Genomic DNA, 17,083 nt, shown 5'->3' with positions numbered 1-17,083 from the left:
AGTTTCTCCCATCCTGCCTCTTTGCTTTGTCCAATTGTTGGTAGAGGGAGCCAAGAGTTTAAAATGCCATTTTGGCTGCCTCTCCATTATCTTGGGCAGACAGAGGGTTGAGATACCTCAGAGAATGGAAAAATCCCGATAAAGGACTGTGGTACAGATATACCCTCACGTCCTACCAGCCCTTGGACCCAGCTGGGATCCAAAGATGCTTTCTTGCTGTTAAAAAGACCCCAAGCCTATTTTTTTTAAATACCAGCCATCTCAAGTTCTGGCTGCTCCTGAAGTGAAGCCCAGCCTGCAGGCCTTCAGCTTCTGCACCCAAATATTAGCTCTTCCCTGTGCACTGGCCCTGTGCCATTCCAGGGCAACTCTCCTGACCTCAGGAGAAGGGGCTGCCTGCCACCTTCACACACACCACCCTGCCACCAGTGTCACCAGTGCCAGCAGAGGACCTTGGTCACTGCACAAGGACTGTCCAACTCAGGTGCATGCATTCAACCACTTGAGGCAGAGCAAGGGGATACAGTATTCCCTTCACACGTCTGAAAATTGTGTTGAAACCCTGTGTTTTCCTCATGTTCCCTCTGAAGATAATCCCTGAATGCATTGCTTCACTTCTCCTGGCCCCTTTTTTGGGGAAAATAACTGGGCTGGCTGCTCTGGTCGCTAAAGTCTGGAAGTGGTGAAAGGAGCACACATTCCCTTTTTTCTGCCCTAGCCAACCTGCCCGGATATTTGTGTGAGCAGCAGGAGACAGAATTCATGGCACACACATCCTGTACAGCCACTGCTCCTCCCCTTGAGAAGGGCCTCGTGCTCCAAGGTTCAACCAGACCCCCTCCTTTCCATTGAAGGTGTCACTGAAAAAAATCCACTGAAACATGGATTTTGGTACCTTTGCTACATCTCAATCTTTCTGTCATCCTTCTGCTCATTCTCTCCCCTCTCTCCACAAGTATTTACCACCTGGATCTGGACTTGCCTTAACTAAGCAGAAAATAATAGCATGATGGATGCTTCTGGCATGTTTGGGTGCCACAGTGACCTGGACCTGACTCTGAGCCACTGGTGGTGGTTGGCTCTTGCTTGGAGAGGCGTCCTTCAGGATTTTGAGGTGAACAGTCACTACATGCATATGCTATGAGTTAGACCCCTCCAGATGCCCCAGACTCCCCAACCACTCTGCTTGGTGTAGGTCCTGGACAGGACAAGTCAGATGGGCTGTTTTGGGCCTGGCAGCAAGGCTAGGCTTCTCTGCATTGCTGTGGACCCATGCTGGGAATGCCTCAAAGTTTGGGAGTTGTTTGATCACTGCCTTAATCTCCTTCAATGTTTGAGCCACAATAGAAGGTCAGGACAGACGTAAAGGCCGGCTCCTGCTGCTGCTCCGGAGCCACTGCAAATAGGTCAGACTTATCTCAAGAAAACACAGCATAGGAATGGCACAGACCCTCTTGTCCACCTGTCTGGCTCCTTCCTCCTTCCTCCTTCCTCCTTCTCCTTCTCCTTCTCCTTCTCCTTCTCCTTCTCCTTCTCCTTCTCCTTCTCCTTCTCCTTCTCCTTCTCCTTCTCTTTCCCTTTCTCCTTCTTTCTCCTTCACTCCCTATCAGGGCCACAGGAATCTCAGCAATGCCAGTCACACAAAACTCTCTCCAGCGACAATAGGTCCTTCCTTCCTTCCCCAATTCCTCTTTCCTTACCCTATTCCTTCTTCACCTCTGCAGCTCTCACACATTCCCAAAGTTGCTCCCAGGGGTTTCCAGAAGCTCCTGAGCAAAACCCCCTTGCCACCCTCCTCCCCCAGCCATGCAGGGCAGCCAAGTGGTGCTTTTGGGGAGGCGAGGTGTCCCCACGATGCAGCTCTGCTTGGGAACAGACATATTTACATCTCTGTCTGTGACTGAGGGTGTGGTCTCAAAAACTGGCACAAGTCACTTGGAAAAAGGCTTCTGGAGAAAGCAGTTCTTCTGCCTTCTCCCCTCTCCTTCCAGCTGTGCATTCTCTTTTTTTTTTCTTTCTTTTTTTTTTTTTTTTTTGTTCCCCATGGTTCATCTGTTTTGCAAGGATTGTTTTCAGCCTTATCAGCTCCAACTTGCCACCCTGCCACCTGCTCTCTCATGCTGACATAGGAAGCTGGAGAAGACATGGCCAGGCTGGAGGAATCGGCCCCTTTGCTGACAGCAGAAACCACTCCTAAAACCACTCCCTCCCAATCCCTCTCTCCTCATACTGGGAAGTATCTGCACAGTTATGTGGGATGTAAGAACCTGTGGCTGTGCCTCTGAGCAAAAGATGCTGCACACGTCCCTAAAGGCCTCATAAGTGTGTGCAGAGAGATTTTTGCCATACAATTTCTTACATGGGAATGGATGCCATGCAACGGGCCTGAAGGTTCTCTATGGACTCACATGTATCCTGACATAGGGCACATGGCCTGTGGGATTATCTGTGTTTCTTGTGTAAGGCAGCCACACCCAACTTTGCCTTTTCCTTGCCCCCATGGAGTCTGATGGGCCTGGAGCTGGGAATCAAACCCACACAAACTGCTTTGTTCTTCTGGGACTCGGCCGAGGGAAGCGAGTCTGGAAGAAGCAGCAGGGTTGCTACAACCCACTCTCTTCTCCCCCCCCTCCTCAGCCTGTTTCCTGACACAGTTCCTATATAGGACAAGTTTCTGTTGCAATCAACTCTTAGGTTAATGAAACCCTGAATTAACCCCCCTTTTCTCCCACCTCTTCAGAGAAACTGCCCAGCAGGTAAAACAAATCCTGGGTGTCTGTTCTGTGCTCTGAGGGAGGTACATTCCCAAGGACATGTGTGGGAACTCAGGCTGGAGTGGCCTGCAGGTCGAGGACCACTTGATAAGGACCTTTAAACCTTTAAACCCCGCTGCACACAAGAGCACAGGCACATTTGCCGCTCTCACAGAGGATGGTAGGAAGAGAGGGAGAGGCAGGCTTGTGCAATTGGGATTCCTTCATCCAACAGACAGTAACCCCCAGGGCAGCAGCAGATAAGGGGCAGTGGGATCTTTCAGACATTGCCAGCAAGGTGTTTGCTGGCCCCAGACATGCTGGTTCACTGGTGGTCTGAAGGGCGACCTGGCTGACTGGCTTGGAATAAAACACTGGCTTCGGAGAGAGGATAGTCCCTTTCTTCTTGAGCTTTTCTATCAGGTGCAGGGGAGCTCCAGCTGCTGGCTTAGCCAGGGATGGTGAGCACATTTAAAACCTTCCTATACTGGACTGATCAGTCCATTTTTGCACTGTATGGTGTCTTTCCTCATTTAAAGCTTGCACTGAGGTTCCTGCCTGACTCTGCATGTTTCCTTTAGCACTTTACCAATCTAAATACTTCAGGATGTTAATACTATGTATGTGTTTTCCTGCCTGTTCTTCTGGATTGAGAGGTTGCAGTTTAGCTTGTGGTGGGGCTAGCAAAGTGCCTCTGCCTGTGATATTCATGCAGGCCACGGAGGGAGCAGGTTTCGCTCTCATTTGCACCTTTACTGTATCGTAGATCTAGAGTGGTGCTGACCTCCTTCTGCTAGGGACTGGGCTTGTCAGGAGCGAGGTGCTCTCTGGTCCTGTTTTAGCTCCAGGCAGGGATATAGCAATAGGTTCTGAATCATAAAGACGTGTGATTTTTGCTGAGAGGTGGTGCTGGGTAGAAACGTCAAACTTGGACTGATGCTTCTGTGAAAATGCAGGGAAGCTGGAAGGGGCCTGGGGCAGGGACCATGAGCTGTACAGAACAGACCATTTGGTCCTGCCTGGCACTAGCACTTTGAGCAACAATGGTAATATTCATCATCATCACAGCATTCAGATAGCAATTTCCATCTTGCAATTGCTGTGTGTGCACTGACTCATTTATTTTCCCTGCTGAGACAGGGAGGAATTGTTTGCCCATGGCTAAGATGTGGGGAAACAGACATCCCAAGCCCTGTAGAGAGGGTCAGCAGTGGGATTTAGTTGATAAAATGGTCCCTGCCTTCTAGCTCCACATCCAAAAGACTGTGAAAAGTGCCTACTAAAACATAGCTACACTGCCACGGTACCCCAGCCACAAAGGACTCAATGAATCAAAGTGTGCATCTGTCCCAAACTATGTGAGACTTTTTTTCCCCTAGCAAAGCTGTTTTGGTGCGTGGGCACATGGGAAGGATTTTACCATCACTGTAAGCTCCCAAAGTCCAGCGATGGGCTTTAATTTCTAGTGCTGAGGCTCTGGCACCTTGCAGTGGGACTAAAGGGCTAAGAAGCGTGTCTAACCACGGAGCCACCCGTGTGACGCACGGGCCACCGAGAGCCGTGAAAGGCGGGCTGGTGGCTAAAGGCTTTTCCCAGGGCAGCCTCCCCCGCTGCCAGCTGTGCCGCGATGGGACCGCTGCGTCTGGGGCTCTGTGTCATCGCTGGCCGGGCCCCGGGCAGTCAATAGCAGGCATTGTCCCGGGAAAGGTCACCCGAGCCAGGCACGCAGGCTGCAGCGAGCGTGGAGGCTGCTGCTGGAACGGCCGAGATGGGGAAGGGAAGCGGGGCAGAGGGCAGAGGGGGATGAGGGGGTAGAAGGGGCAGGGACGAAGCCCGGAGAAGGTCTGGGTTGCCTCCTGCTTTGGGGAAGGTTCTGTGTCTGAACGCAGCGAGGAGCTGGCCGATTTCCACAGGGTTACACTTGACTTTGTGTGGGCAGCACCTGGACCCTTGTTGGGAAATATCTAACACCATAAAACTCAGGGCTTTCCTTGGCAATCTGCTTTTCCCATAGCTGGCTGTGCTTTTCTCTTCTTCCCATCCTGAGCGCGGCGCTTGCAGGGCTTTAATGACTTTAGCACCACACCGCAGCCGGCATCACCTAATCTCCTCTTACACATCCCAGTCCCCAGACGAGTGCCGAGGTTTGCTCTGTCTGACCTCCTGCTGTGCCACATGGTGAAGGAATGTCCTCTGCACAGAATCCCATCACCTTCATCACCTTTATCATCCCAATGAAGTGCTACGTTCACAGTGCCAAGGATTTTTACGCCTGTTGAGCAGGACCTTCGCTCCCTGGTCTGCTAACATTGGGTCATTTGTGCTTCTTTCTGAAGCTGCACAAAGAAAGCGGGGCTGGAGCCATTCTGGCAGTCATTTCCTTTCCCCTCATCCCAGCTCTCTGGAAAACATACTGGAATTTCAGTAACAAATATTCCTCCAATTTCACGTTCAGATGTCTGGGTCGTGAGTCCCACCCTGGTTTCTGAAACACAGAGCTCACCAGTCCAGAATGGGTGTCTGCCTCACCAATTCCTGCGAGGATATCCATGAAACCACTCACAAAGTCAAAGCAATTGCCAGCATTTTTTCCTAATCTATTCATAGTTCTGTAGGGTTTTAGTCAATGCTCTGGAAGCAGATGCCATTGGGTGATCATCTTGCATTTGAACAGCTGCTAATCTCTGCAAACTTGCATTCACCGGGTTTTTTTAGCCTCCTCGTTAATCTCAAGGCATTTGGTTTTGGGGTTTCTGTAACAAGTATTTTTTAATTTTCGAAAGCAGTTCTCATTATCAGAGGGATCACCCTGGGACAACCATTCTCCAGGGAGAATAGAATGGAGATAAATTAGAGATGCGTTTAATTTTAATTCATTTAACATGCCCAGGATGAGCTGGAAGGTGGGCAGGGCGGCAGGCAGGGAGAAAGAAAAGTGAGAGCAGTTTGCCCCTAGGTGCCTCTTGAGAGAGCCTGGCTCATTACGTTATGAGACATCCTCATTTAGGAAAGATCACAGACCTGGGTTTTGCCCCAGACCCTGTGGAACCTCACTGTGCCCCTGGATACGCCTGCAATCCTCTGCTTTGGGATCATTCTTCACCAGCTATAGCCAATGCTCTCCATATCCTTCTTCTGCAAGCCAGGGGGATAAAGAATAAGGGGGAAGCAGAGCTGCTCTTCCAAACTCAGCCTGCAGAAGGAGGTCCACCAAAGCGTGCTGCCAGCAGGAGACCCCGGGAGTGCAGAGTTCTCTGCTTGCACAGAGCTGGTGAAGCCTCCAGAGCCCGACTGCCCCTGACTGAACCTGCTTGAACCTGCCCCTGTGCTCTGCCAGGCTTCTCTACATTGGCACCATCTCCTGCTCAACGAAAAACCAGGGGACTTTCCCAGGCATTCTCCTGTAATGGTACCAAAAAGAGGCAGCTCTGAGAGCAAGCTGCTCTCAGCCAAGAGTTTTCCTGGCTCTGCAAGGAGCCCTGCTGGCTGTAGTTATTGGGGTCAGGGTCGCTGTCTTTAGCTGATATCATCTTCAGGCTCCAGTTATGATTTCTGATCAATTTGATTCCAAATCAGTGTATCAGTCACAGGCATTTCTAAACTCTCAAGTCCTTCAGACACGTGTTTCTCTGAGACACCTCAGTTACCAAGAAAAGGGTCAATTGCAACATCCAACATGGAAAAATAGAGTGGAAATATTTGCACTTTCTGTGACTTTGACTCTACAAAGATTTTCTCTCCCAACCCTGTGCGGAACAGACCCTTTTATTTTGATTGATTTATGACCACTTAATTGGAGGTTTGCCTACCTAAAACCCCCAAGGCACTGTCAGAAAAGGACAAAAATTAAGCCAAATTAAATATTTTCTTCAGTGTATTAATAATCCTGGGATCCTGTTACCAAAATGAAGTGGTTTGGAGTCATTTGAGATGTGTTAGGGTATCTGAGACACATGAAGGGGGCTGGCAGATCTGCCATGGAAGTTACTGGAGCCCAAGACCGTCTGGAGTAGCAGCTGGAGGCCAGGCAGGATACACTACTGCATCTAAAATGAAACTGGAAACCAATATTTGGGCAACTGCATCAAACCACAGCTGAGTGAGTTGTGAGTGTATCCTCAACTCGAGAGAAACAACCTCAGGATGAAGACAAACCTGAGAACTGAATAAATGTGGCACTACCAAGCCTTGCAAGCACCCTGTCTCCTGTGCCAAATCAAATCTGGTTCTTGTACTAACACTGAATTGAGCTGCTTGTCAGATCTGCTACAAAATAATTTCATCCCTGCTCAGGCTGGCCATCTGTTCACTCTTCAGATTCACATGATTTTATGCCACCACTCTGTAACCTGATGATCAATAGCTTCACCATTTCTGGCAGCTGGCGTGCTGCATAAAATCTTTCCCAAGCGCTCTTCTTACAGGGAAGGGTGGAAGGGGCCTTGAGATGTCATGGTGATGTTGACCAGCATTTTTTCCTGCCTCTGCCAGAGTGGAGCATGGGTGTGCTTCGTGTCTGCCTCTCCCTGATGTGGTGTCAGGATTATTCCAGCTCTTCTGCCTGCCCTGAGGACCTGACTGCTACAGGAGCATCCATCCACCTGCAGCTGCCTCCTCCTGCCCTCACCAGCCAGCCTGGCTCGCTCTGCTTCTGTCGGAGGGTTAATTTGTTTAATTGCTTTAGGGCACGTGTGAGAGGTGCTGCGGTGGACACTCGGTAAGGACAGAGGTCCAGACACGGCAGGGAATGTGTGCCCAAGGGTGTCTGGAGAGCTGCGGGGCCGGGAGCCCCCATCTCATCCTCACATGGACGGGAGTGGGGAAGGAGAGGCCCCTGAGGAACAAGGGAGCATTGAGCTGCTGCCCTATCTCTCCAGGGCGAGGGAAGCGGAAAGGTGATAAGAGCCCTCTCAGATGAGGAATTCCTTCTCACTTTCCCCTTTTTGTTTGCCTTCCATCGGAGATAGTGAGGGTCTTGGGCAGCTTACCTGGATGCTGAGCTGCAGTGGAAGGGGCAGCCGCAGCCACCCCCGGACCCCGGGCACCCCTGGACCCAGGGCTGCCACTGCCCCTGGTGGGCTCCCACAGGAGCAGCCCAGCCACGGCCCCTCTCCTTCCCCACCATCTGACCTGTGTCCTTGAGTCCGCTTGCATGGCACCCCTCTGATTTACATCAGTAGCTGTAACCTGAGGAGCAGTTCGGAAAAAGGGAGCAAGATTATGGGCAGTAAAGCCGAGGCTGATAAAGGTGGCAGAATATTTGGGTAGCATTTCACAGCACAGGTACTAACTTCCTGAGAGGGAGAGGGAAGCACCAGAATGCCTGCCCATGCCATCCCCAGCCTGGGCTGTGCAGGCTTTGCTTGGCCAGGCCATGACCTTAATTCTCAGAGACCCTGAGCCCATCTCCTGCCCACACAGATGTGATGGGCATGAACTGAGCAGAGCTCTGGGAAGAGAGGCACAGAGAAGCAGCACTACCAAACCATAAGTCCCTTCTGTAACCATGTGAACAATCTCCAGAAGGAGTGGCTGAGTTCCAGCTGCCTTTTCTAAACCCAGCCACTCAGTCTGCTTAGTCCAATCCCCTCGTCCTCTGCACAACACAGCCCAGAAAATCTTGCTTGCCAAGCCTTTTCCCCAGCCCATGTTTTTGTGGCTGTGGTGCCTCCAGTGACCAGTCCTTGCAATGTGGCACAATGAGCTACAGGTGTGTTACGGGATCCCTGGGAAGTGGGAGGAAGGTGGGAGACTTGGAAGCAGTCAGACCCACGGTGGCTCAGGCCATTGCCAGATTCTGAAGAGAGGCTCAGCTGCACAGTGCTTGGGAACCCCAGTGCAAGGATGGAGTTGCCTCCTCAGCAGATGTGAGTGACAAAGTTTGTATGGAGATTTGGGCTGTGGTGGTGCCCCAGCTCTGCACCTTCCTGCCTACACCCCCTTGATAAGAGTCAGGACATCGGTCATTGAGTCTGGCAGCTCCAGAGGGATACTCCATCAGCTTGAGGTGGGCACAGACATCCAGGCCAGGGTCTACCCACTGGTGTGAAGAAGCAAATGAGAGGGGAAAAAAACAAAAAAGAAAAGCCTGGGTGATGGAGAAAGAAGACCAAAGCATGAAGCTGGTGTTTTATCCTTGGCCTGGGCTCAAACTTTTGGAGCAGGAGAAGGATCCTTACTCTGTCCAGAGGAAGCTCTGGGAATGTCTCTTTGGGGCTGCAAAAGATCACAATTTTAATTCCATCCTTTTAGGGAGGGACTTCTTTAGCACAGCTTCCAGTGAGATGGCTTGGAGATGTCTCTGTCCCCTGGGATCACCAGTCCTTGTCACTCAGTGATGCCTAATTCCCAGTCCCCTGTGGTGCTGTAGCTGGGACACATATGCTGGGATTCCCAGAAATGGGCATCTGGCCCTTCAGCTCCCCTGGCCTCTGATTCATTCCTGCTGTTTATTGCCAGTCCTTGCTAAAGGGAAGACTGAAGAGAACATGGGAAGAGGGGGTGACTCATCCTTAAAGCCCAGATGGCTGAGGGATATCTGAGAGGTTCCAGCACCACAGGAAAGTGGTAGGAAGGGCAAACATTCCCAGAGAAGCCATGCAAAATAACGGCAGGAGAACAGGGTTTCCCTGCTGCATTGTGTGCCTGTGCACCTGGGAATCTCATCAAGCCCACGCGGCAGAGTGAGCTCACAGCAGGGTGGGAAGGCAAACCCAGAGCCTTTGTCTGCCCTCAAGTCCCATCCTGCCATTGCTTTGGCTCCCTGTTGTGCTGCCAGGGCTGGTAACTCCTAAGTGGCATCACCTTGACCCACTTGTGGTGGGATGGGGAGGTAGGATGGTCCCCAGGAAGTACATTCCAGAAGGTGCAGGCATTCCTCCACCAGGATCTGTCACCTCCCTGCCACAGCCACCCCCATGCCAGCACCTCCAGAGACCAAATGCTCAGGGGAAGAGGGGAGGACACATAGGAGAGCAGAAAAAAGAGAGGAGGGACAAGAAGGTATGGATGAGGGCAGTGGAGATGGTGGTGCAGCCGAGGGATAGCTTGGAGCTGGGTTTTGGAGGACTAGATGAAATGGAGGTGGAACCACTGCTAATGAATACTGTATTCAACCTGGCAATTGAGATAGATTGTACACAAGATTAGAGGTCATGGAAAGTGTATTACAAGCTCTGCATTGCTCTTATTCACTGGAGACTGTTGGAAAAACAAGCAGGAAGGCAGCACAATGGGTCCCCCAGCTACGGACATCTCAGCACACATTTGAAAGACAATGGAGAAAACTATTAACTCCAAGAGTCCTCTATCCTGTCTCCAGTAAGATGCATTCCTTGTTTGGCCTGGATAGGAACTAGGGATCAAACAGACAAAGCCAATTAAAAAAAAATCTCATAGAAATTTCTTCAGGGGAAAAAGGGGGTTGGGTAGAGGGGAAGAATGACACAGCTGCCAGGATTAAGCACAGCCTGAGTAAGGGCCTTCAGCAGATGCTGGCTGGCAAAGGAAGGCAGGTTTGCACATAGCCTGGTGCTGTGGGATCTCTCTATCCTGGGTATGGAATACTCTGTTTTGGTCTGGCTATTGGTTCCCAGCATTCCCACCCAACCCCAGAGGGGTTCAGGCACTGGGGAGCAGCAAGGAGGGTCCTGGGGACCCACAGCTTCTCTTCTTGCTCAGGCACTTGGTCTTGACAGAAAGGACAAGGTCAGAAGCATCCTTGCTTGAGGTCTCCACAAAGGTCTCCCCAGGAGGGAAATTTGCATCCTGTCACCTGTCTTAATTAGAGAGATTATCTAATGAAATTGGTCTTCCATCAGTATTCCTCTTTCTGATAACAGATGGTGGCTTCCTTTCCCAGGAACCAGGAAAGCTGTGCATCTCTCATGTTCTGCCACAGTCTTGCTCATGGCCACAGCCCCCTCTCCTTGGATAACCATCAGAATTTCAGGGCCCCATTCATCAGGGTTCTGCTGCAGATTTTAAGGTTCAAACAGTCCCATTTGTCCATAGGGTGACCGAAGGGACCCTTAAGGGACTGCCCCACCTTCGTTGTCTGATGTGATCTGAGTCTTTCAGCCATAACTCTTCTGCTAGACAGAGGCATACCAAGAAGCATGGGCACAGTCCCTTAGGATTTCTGATCCTTGTGCTGGCAGGGCTCCCCCCACCTCCCTGGGAAAACCCTACTGGGGTTCACAGTTACTTGAGCAGTGACAAACTCATGCTCAGATGGGCAGTGAAACTGGACAGGCTGTTGTGCTTGAAGGGTTCAGCACGATGTTCAGGCTGGCTCCTGTCTCCTCTGCTGCTGCAGCACAAGCCCGTTTGCTCTTCCAAACCCCTAAAACCCATCACATTGTCTCCATGGCTTCTCAAAGATCAGCAACATCATGACCCTGCCATTCCACCACACCCTGCTCAGTCTTGGCCCATGTTTATCCTGTTTGTTTTGGCTTAGAAGATTTCATTTGCTGCTTCTTATGTTGAAATTGAAAAAAAAAAAGGAGCAGGGTAAATCAACGCTGCTGTCAGAGGAAGCTCAGGAAAAGTGATGGAGCTGGGGAGAGGTTTGGGGCAACCTCTCCTGCTGCAAGCGACCCCCTCACCACTGCTCCCCGTGGAGCCCTGGGGAGGTACTGTCACATCTTGGCTCTGGAGGAGAGGGGATATCCTTAACATCATTTCTTAAGGTATTTTGGCCAAGCATCCTGTCCCCTCTTCCTCTCCCTGAGTTCCTGTCATCTGCAATGTCCAGTGACCTCAACTTGCACAACAGGTTGTTGAATTCAGAGGTATGAGACCTCCGCATGGTTCCTTCTGGGCCTGTGGGCTACTTGGTTCATTTCCTAAGTCTAGAAATAACCTGTTATTTCAAAAGATCCATCTCAACCCTGAAATTAACCTCCTCAGGAGTGCTGTTTTTGTTGTTTTGACTCATATCCCCCCTTCCTGCCCCAGCCTGGAAGGTCTCAGTCCCTAATTTAACCATGGGTTGGTGGGGTGCTGAGAGGTTGCAAAGAACTGGAGAATCTCTGCAATTGAACAGATCCTTCCTGGAGAAAACCAAAGGTTTTGCCATTCCCTGCCTTCCCAGCTTTCCCTCACATACCTCAGCAATCCATTTCCATTGCCCTCTAATTCCTCAAGCTTGCTTTTGGAGGTACTCTGAGCACCTACTCAATTCCCAGCATGGTCACTGAAAGAGAAGTCTTCCCTGATCCAAAAAGCCCCCTGCTCTGCTCTCCATTCAGCACAGGCCATTGCTGATCTCCCCTTCCTCTGCACGCCCTTCCATGTGTTCTTTCCCAGCCCTGCTCCTGGACACATCCAGGACAGCCCCAGGTTTGTTCTGCAGTAAAATGTGCTTCCATCCCTGCTCTCCAAGACACCACAGCCCCTGACTACATCCTACTCCTTGGGAGCACCTTATCTTCATGATTCCCAGCCCTCCTGAGCTCAGCAGCCTCACCCCTCCTCCTCCACTTGCCCCAGGAAACACTGCTCAATGTGAAGAGCAGCAGTGCTGGATCCTGCTTCCAGATCAGCATTTATCTCATGCTGGGCTTCATCCCTCAGAATCCAACACACATCCTTAAACCTTTTGTATCCTGCATAAACATCTTTGCCCAGACTTTCTAAAGGGCCAGGCAAGAGAGGAAGCAATAGTCTCCGAAGAGCATGAGACCTTTATGTCATGGTCTTGTCTCCTGATCCCTCATGGATGCCGAGAAGTCCGGCTGTGCAGCACTGCATGAGGCAGGGGCTGCACGGGGAGCAACACGAGGTGTGTAGGATTGGAATGTGTGTGAAAGGCCGAGATGTGCCAGTGATTGATGCAGAGCATCGATTTCCTACATCCTGAGTCCCCAGTTTCCCACCTGGGTCCTGCAGAGCATCCCACAGAACACCCCACACCTGCAGCATCCTCCCTGTAACTGGAAGCTCGTGAGCCACCCACTCACCGTGGCTTTCCCTGCCTTCCCAGGTGGCCAAGCTGCCTGCCTTGCAGAGCTGGGCTTCTGGAGTCACACATGCAGAGGGAATGTGGCCCGTCCAGGAGGAAGAGCAGGTGTGGATAAATTTGGAGGCGGAAGAGTCCTTGCAGCCTGGAGGAAACCAGCTGCCAGTGCTGGGGTAGCTCAGGGGGGCAGCAGCAGCAGAGCACAGGGCAAGGTTGCAGGAGCTGGGGGAGGCTCAAACGAGGAAGTTAGTGAAAAGCATCTGGAGATTTGAGGTCAGGTAATTCCTCATATAGCAGTTCCTGCACCGCTCTGGGAACGGACAAACAAGGCTTTCCTTCCTCCCAGCTTCCTCCTCCTCAGCAGCTCTCCTTTTCAGGAGAGGCAGGCAGCCAGCTCTCTCCTCCCACATGGCTGGCTGCATCCCTAGGGGTGACTCACCTGGTCCTTGCTGTGCTCCAGGGCTTTGCACACCTCCCTGCCCCGCCGTGGGACGTGTGAGCAGCGTGGGCACAGGGACATGCCCGGGGCTCACACGGGGCACTGAGCAGCGGTGTCCCACAGTGGCACAGCGTGGCCAGGCAGCAGCTGGCACTGCTTTGGGCAAAAGCTGGAAAGCACCTGCCAGCCTCCCAGTGCAGTGAGGTGTGGCTGCTATTTTAGGCTGGGAAAGCACAGGAGAATGGATCTGAAATCTCCCTGCAAAGCTGCGGTGGGCACCCAACCAGGTGTCAGCTCCAGCACTGGCGAGCCTAAGTGGTGGTGCTAATTTAGGAATGTATTCTTTTTCTCTGCTAGGCTATTTTTGGAGGCTGAGTAGGTACCAAAGGGACCCAGATATGTTGCAGATAAGGGACTGATGACATTTGGACGCTTATGTTCCAGCCACAAACACTGCTCACGAAGGCAGACCCTGGGGATTGGAGGCACTGCTGGCAGCAGCAGCATCCTGGCTGTGCTGCCCTTTCTGCAGGCAGCAGGGTAGAGGTGCCGTAAGCTTCCCCCCAGCAGTGCTGCCCCAAATGGTTCCATGGTTCCCAGTGTCCCACAGCATCACTCAGCTTCCTGACATCACTGATGGGGGAAATCCTCCTTCCTGGCTCTGGAGCAGGCAGTGCACATTCCATGGGGATGGGGTTAGGGAAGGGAGGGGGGTCTACATCTCATGGAGCTAGAATGGGCTCTTACTCCTGAGCCACAGAAGGATCTGAGATGCAAACATAGCCCCTTGTAATGCAAAATCCTTACTTACAGTTTTGGTACACATCCTTTTCTGGGAATAAGGGATGTGGGAGCTGGATGGGGGGAATTACACTGGCACAAGTGTGTTGAGGAGAAGGCTGTGTCCTCTGTCATCACACTCCACTGCCACACACAAGGCCAGGACCTAGGGAGCTCCCCAACCTGGCTGAGGCACTAGCACCCCATAGGGCCAGAGCTAGGAGACCCAAGGGCTTTGCTGTGCTCTGGGAGTGTGGGTGTCCTGCCCCAGAGGCACAGGGAAGATCCTTTGGCACTTGGGATGCAGCACTCCTGCTGTGCACCTTCGAGAGAGGAAGCACATGGAGGCTTCCTTAGGACCTGAAAGGTGCCATGGATGGGGATGAGGACAGGGGCAGCTTGTGACCCTGCCAAGCAGGGCTTGCATGCTCCTCCTGGCCCTGGATGAGATGGATGCCAGGCCCTCTGACCTTTTTACTCAGAGTTTCCTTTTGTGCCTGCGGGACAGAGGGCCTGTTGTCCGTGCAAGGCGGGGGGACAGCCCCTGGCATTCGGGGGTGCTGGGGGGAGAGCTTTGAGGCAGCAGCGAGGCCGGCGCCCACGCTGCCACCGAGTGCTGTGCTGTTCCCATGGTCACCCTCACTCCACCACGCCAGCCAAGCTCCTGCAGCAGCTGGGGATACAGTAAAGGACATTCCCCAGGTCACCCCCTCCATGGCTTCTCCATGGCAAGAACACCAGACACTGTTAGCTCACAGCTGCCTCCTCTCCTCACCTGGGGGACCCCAAGGTCTCTTTGCACCCCAGAACTCAATGCAGGAGGTTGGGCTGGGGGAGATGGAGGTGCAGCGTGCTGGAGGGATGTGAGGTGTGCCATAAGATGGGACTCAGACTACTTGTCTGGGCTGCCTCCAGTACAAGACGATGTCTAACTCCTCAATCTCTTTGTTCCCCTCAGTGGCGTCAGCAGCTCTTCGCTCCTTCCAGGAGATGATTCTGCTTCCGTCGCTAGCGTTTCCTGTGTTTCTCCCCCCTCACTCCCGTAGAGCCAGGCAACACCAGCACAAAAACAGGATTCGAGTGGCTGGAGAATTATCCTGATAACAATGACTAAGGAGACAGTCCTCTGGATGAGACCCTCCCTAGAGTCAGTCCTCCCAACAGCTCACATCAACCTTTGGCAACCCCTTCTTCCCTGCCCTTGTGTCTACTTGTGCACAGAGGAATTTCAGGCAGAGGAATGAGCAGCCAGAAAGGGGAATTGCTCCATGCCAGCAGGTCCTTTCATCCCCACACCTTGGCCATGGTGGCCAGGCAAAGCAGCTCTGACACTGTCCCCACTGTCCCCAGCTGCTATCCCCATCAGCCGTCAGCAGAGCAACAAGGTACCATGCTGTGCTCTCCCTTGCCAACCCAGCTCCATTTCCCAGGGAGCAGCATTTTTGGGGAAGGGTAATTGCAGACTGTCTTCATCCATGAGCAGAGCTGAATGCCTGCAGAGTGCTCCCATGCAGCAGCAGTCCTGGACCTGTGTGTCCACCTCTCCACCCCAGGCATGCCCAAAGGACAGCTGGGATTTCTTAGCATCCCACATGGAGATCTGAAATTCAGGGAGCCCTCACTCACTCACTTTACCTGGATCTTCTGAAGGAGGCCCCATGCCCAGCTGCTGGCCACCACTTCCTGATGAGGAGCTGCCTCCCTCCCAGCACACGGCTGGAGCCACGGGAAGCTTTGCCCACTTCACTCCGGCACAGCTGGGGCAAGGGAAGGAGCGAGCCTGGCCGATGGTGCCTGGGGTGAGCAAGGAAGCACATGCACAGACTGATCTGCTGGCAGGTCTGGAGGCAGCAACAAGCACTGGGAAGTAGCTGCAGAGCCGAAGTGCAGCTGGAGCCTGAAGAAGGTGCATCTGCAGCCACGCTCCAGCTTGTTGAACAAGCCGGGTTCGTGTCTGCGCCGCCCTCCCCCTCCCAGGTGCTGGGCTCGTGCTCCCTTTGCCTCGCACGGCAGGAACCTGCAGACTGGGGGACAGCAAAACCTGACTGTGTGTGCCCAAGTGACACCTCCCTGGCTTTATGGCCCGGAAACCTTAGTGTGCCCCACTCTAACATGGCATCTGCTTCCCACTGGGGCTCTGGGTAGCTTGGAGGTGGTACGACCCAGGAGAGTCCTGCGAATTGAAGGAGTCCTGCTTGCTGCAGCACCCAGTGAACACCAGGCTTGCAGAGCTGATGGAGGGAGCAGGATACTGCCTGCAGCCTTGCTGATTCCTCCAGCCTTACTGAACCTTCCAGCCTCAGCCCTGACCTTGCTGTTCCAAGGCGAGGTCACCACTGCCCTACCTGTAGATGCCCAGCAGATGCTCCCAGCCTTGTACCAGCTGGTGGGTCTGAGGCCAGCTGTAGTCAGGAAATTGTCCTGTCAGGGCCAGGGGCTTGTGATTCCCTCGTTACTATCAGTGCTGCTGATCCATAAATTCCTGGCAAGGGAGGAAATCTGATTTTTGGCCAACACAGGAGGTCTCTGACCAACAGAGGCAGGAAATAGCTACAGTGAGCGAATAAATAAATGGTGCAACAGTAGCTCTGCCTTACATGGTCTTCATGGGGAGTTTTCCTTTGTTTTTCAGGTTGGCTATTTATACCGCAGAGTGTGAAAATGATGTCAGCAAAGCCTCTGCTCCTCACCACAAAGAAAACCAGCCTTGAGAATTTTTGCAGGGCTGAGAGACCTCCTTGAACATAAAGGTTCAGAGGTTGTTCACAAGGCTGGTGGACCTGGCAGGAAACCCCAGCTGCCATTCTGGGGCTGATCATACCCCAAGCCACGTTCCTGAGGAGTCCCCTCTACTTCCACACAACCAGCTCAGGGGAACAGCTGTCCCAAATCCATCTAGAATATGACTCTGCCCTGTAAAAGTCCATCCTGCCTAAAATGTACTCACAACCCCTTCCCAGAACATCTCTAACCCCTCCACAGCCTCTCTTTTCTCACTCTCTTTCGCTCTCTTTTTTTCCTATCCCATTCTCCACTGCAGCCTTTAAGGGTTTTGGTTCCTGCCTGCTCATCCCGGCAGTGTTGGTCCAAGTCTGCCCTCAAGGACAGGAGAAGAAGGAACAGGGAATTCTCCTTGTGGGCCTTTGC

This window comes from Catharus ustulatus, chromosome 4, assembly GCF_009819885.2.
Source record: "Catharus ustulatus isolate bCatUst1 chromosome 4, bCatUst1.pri.v2, whole genome shotgun sequence".
Taxonomy (NCBI): domain Eukaryota; kingdom Metazoa; phylum Chordata; class Aves; order Passeriformes; family Turdidae; genus Catharus; species Catharus ustulatus.
This window is presented reverse-complemented; position numbering follows the sequence as displayed.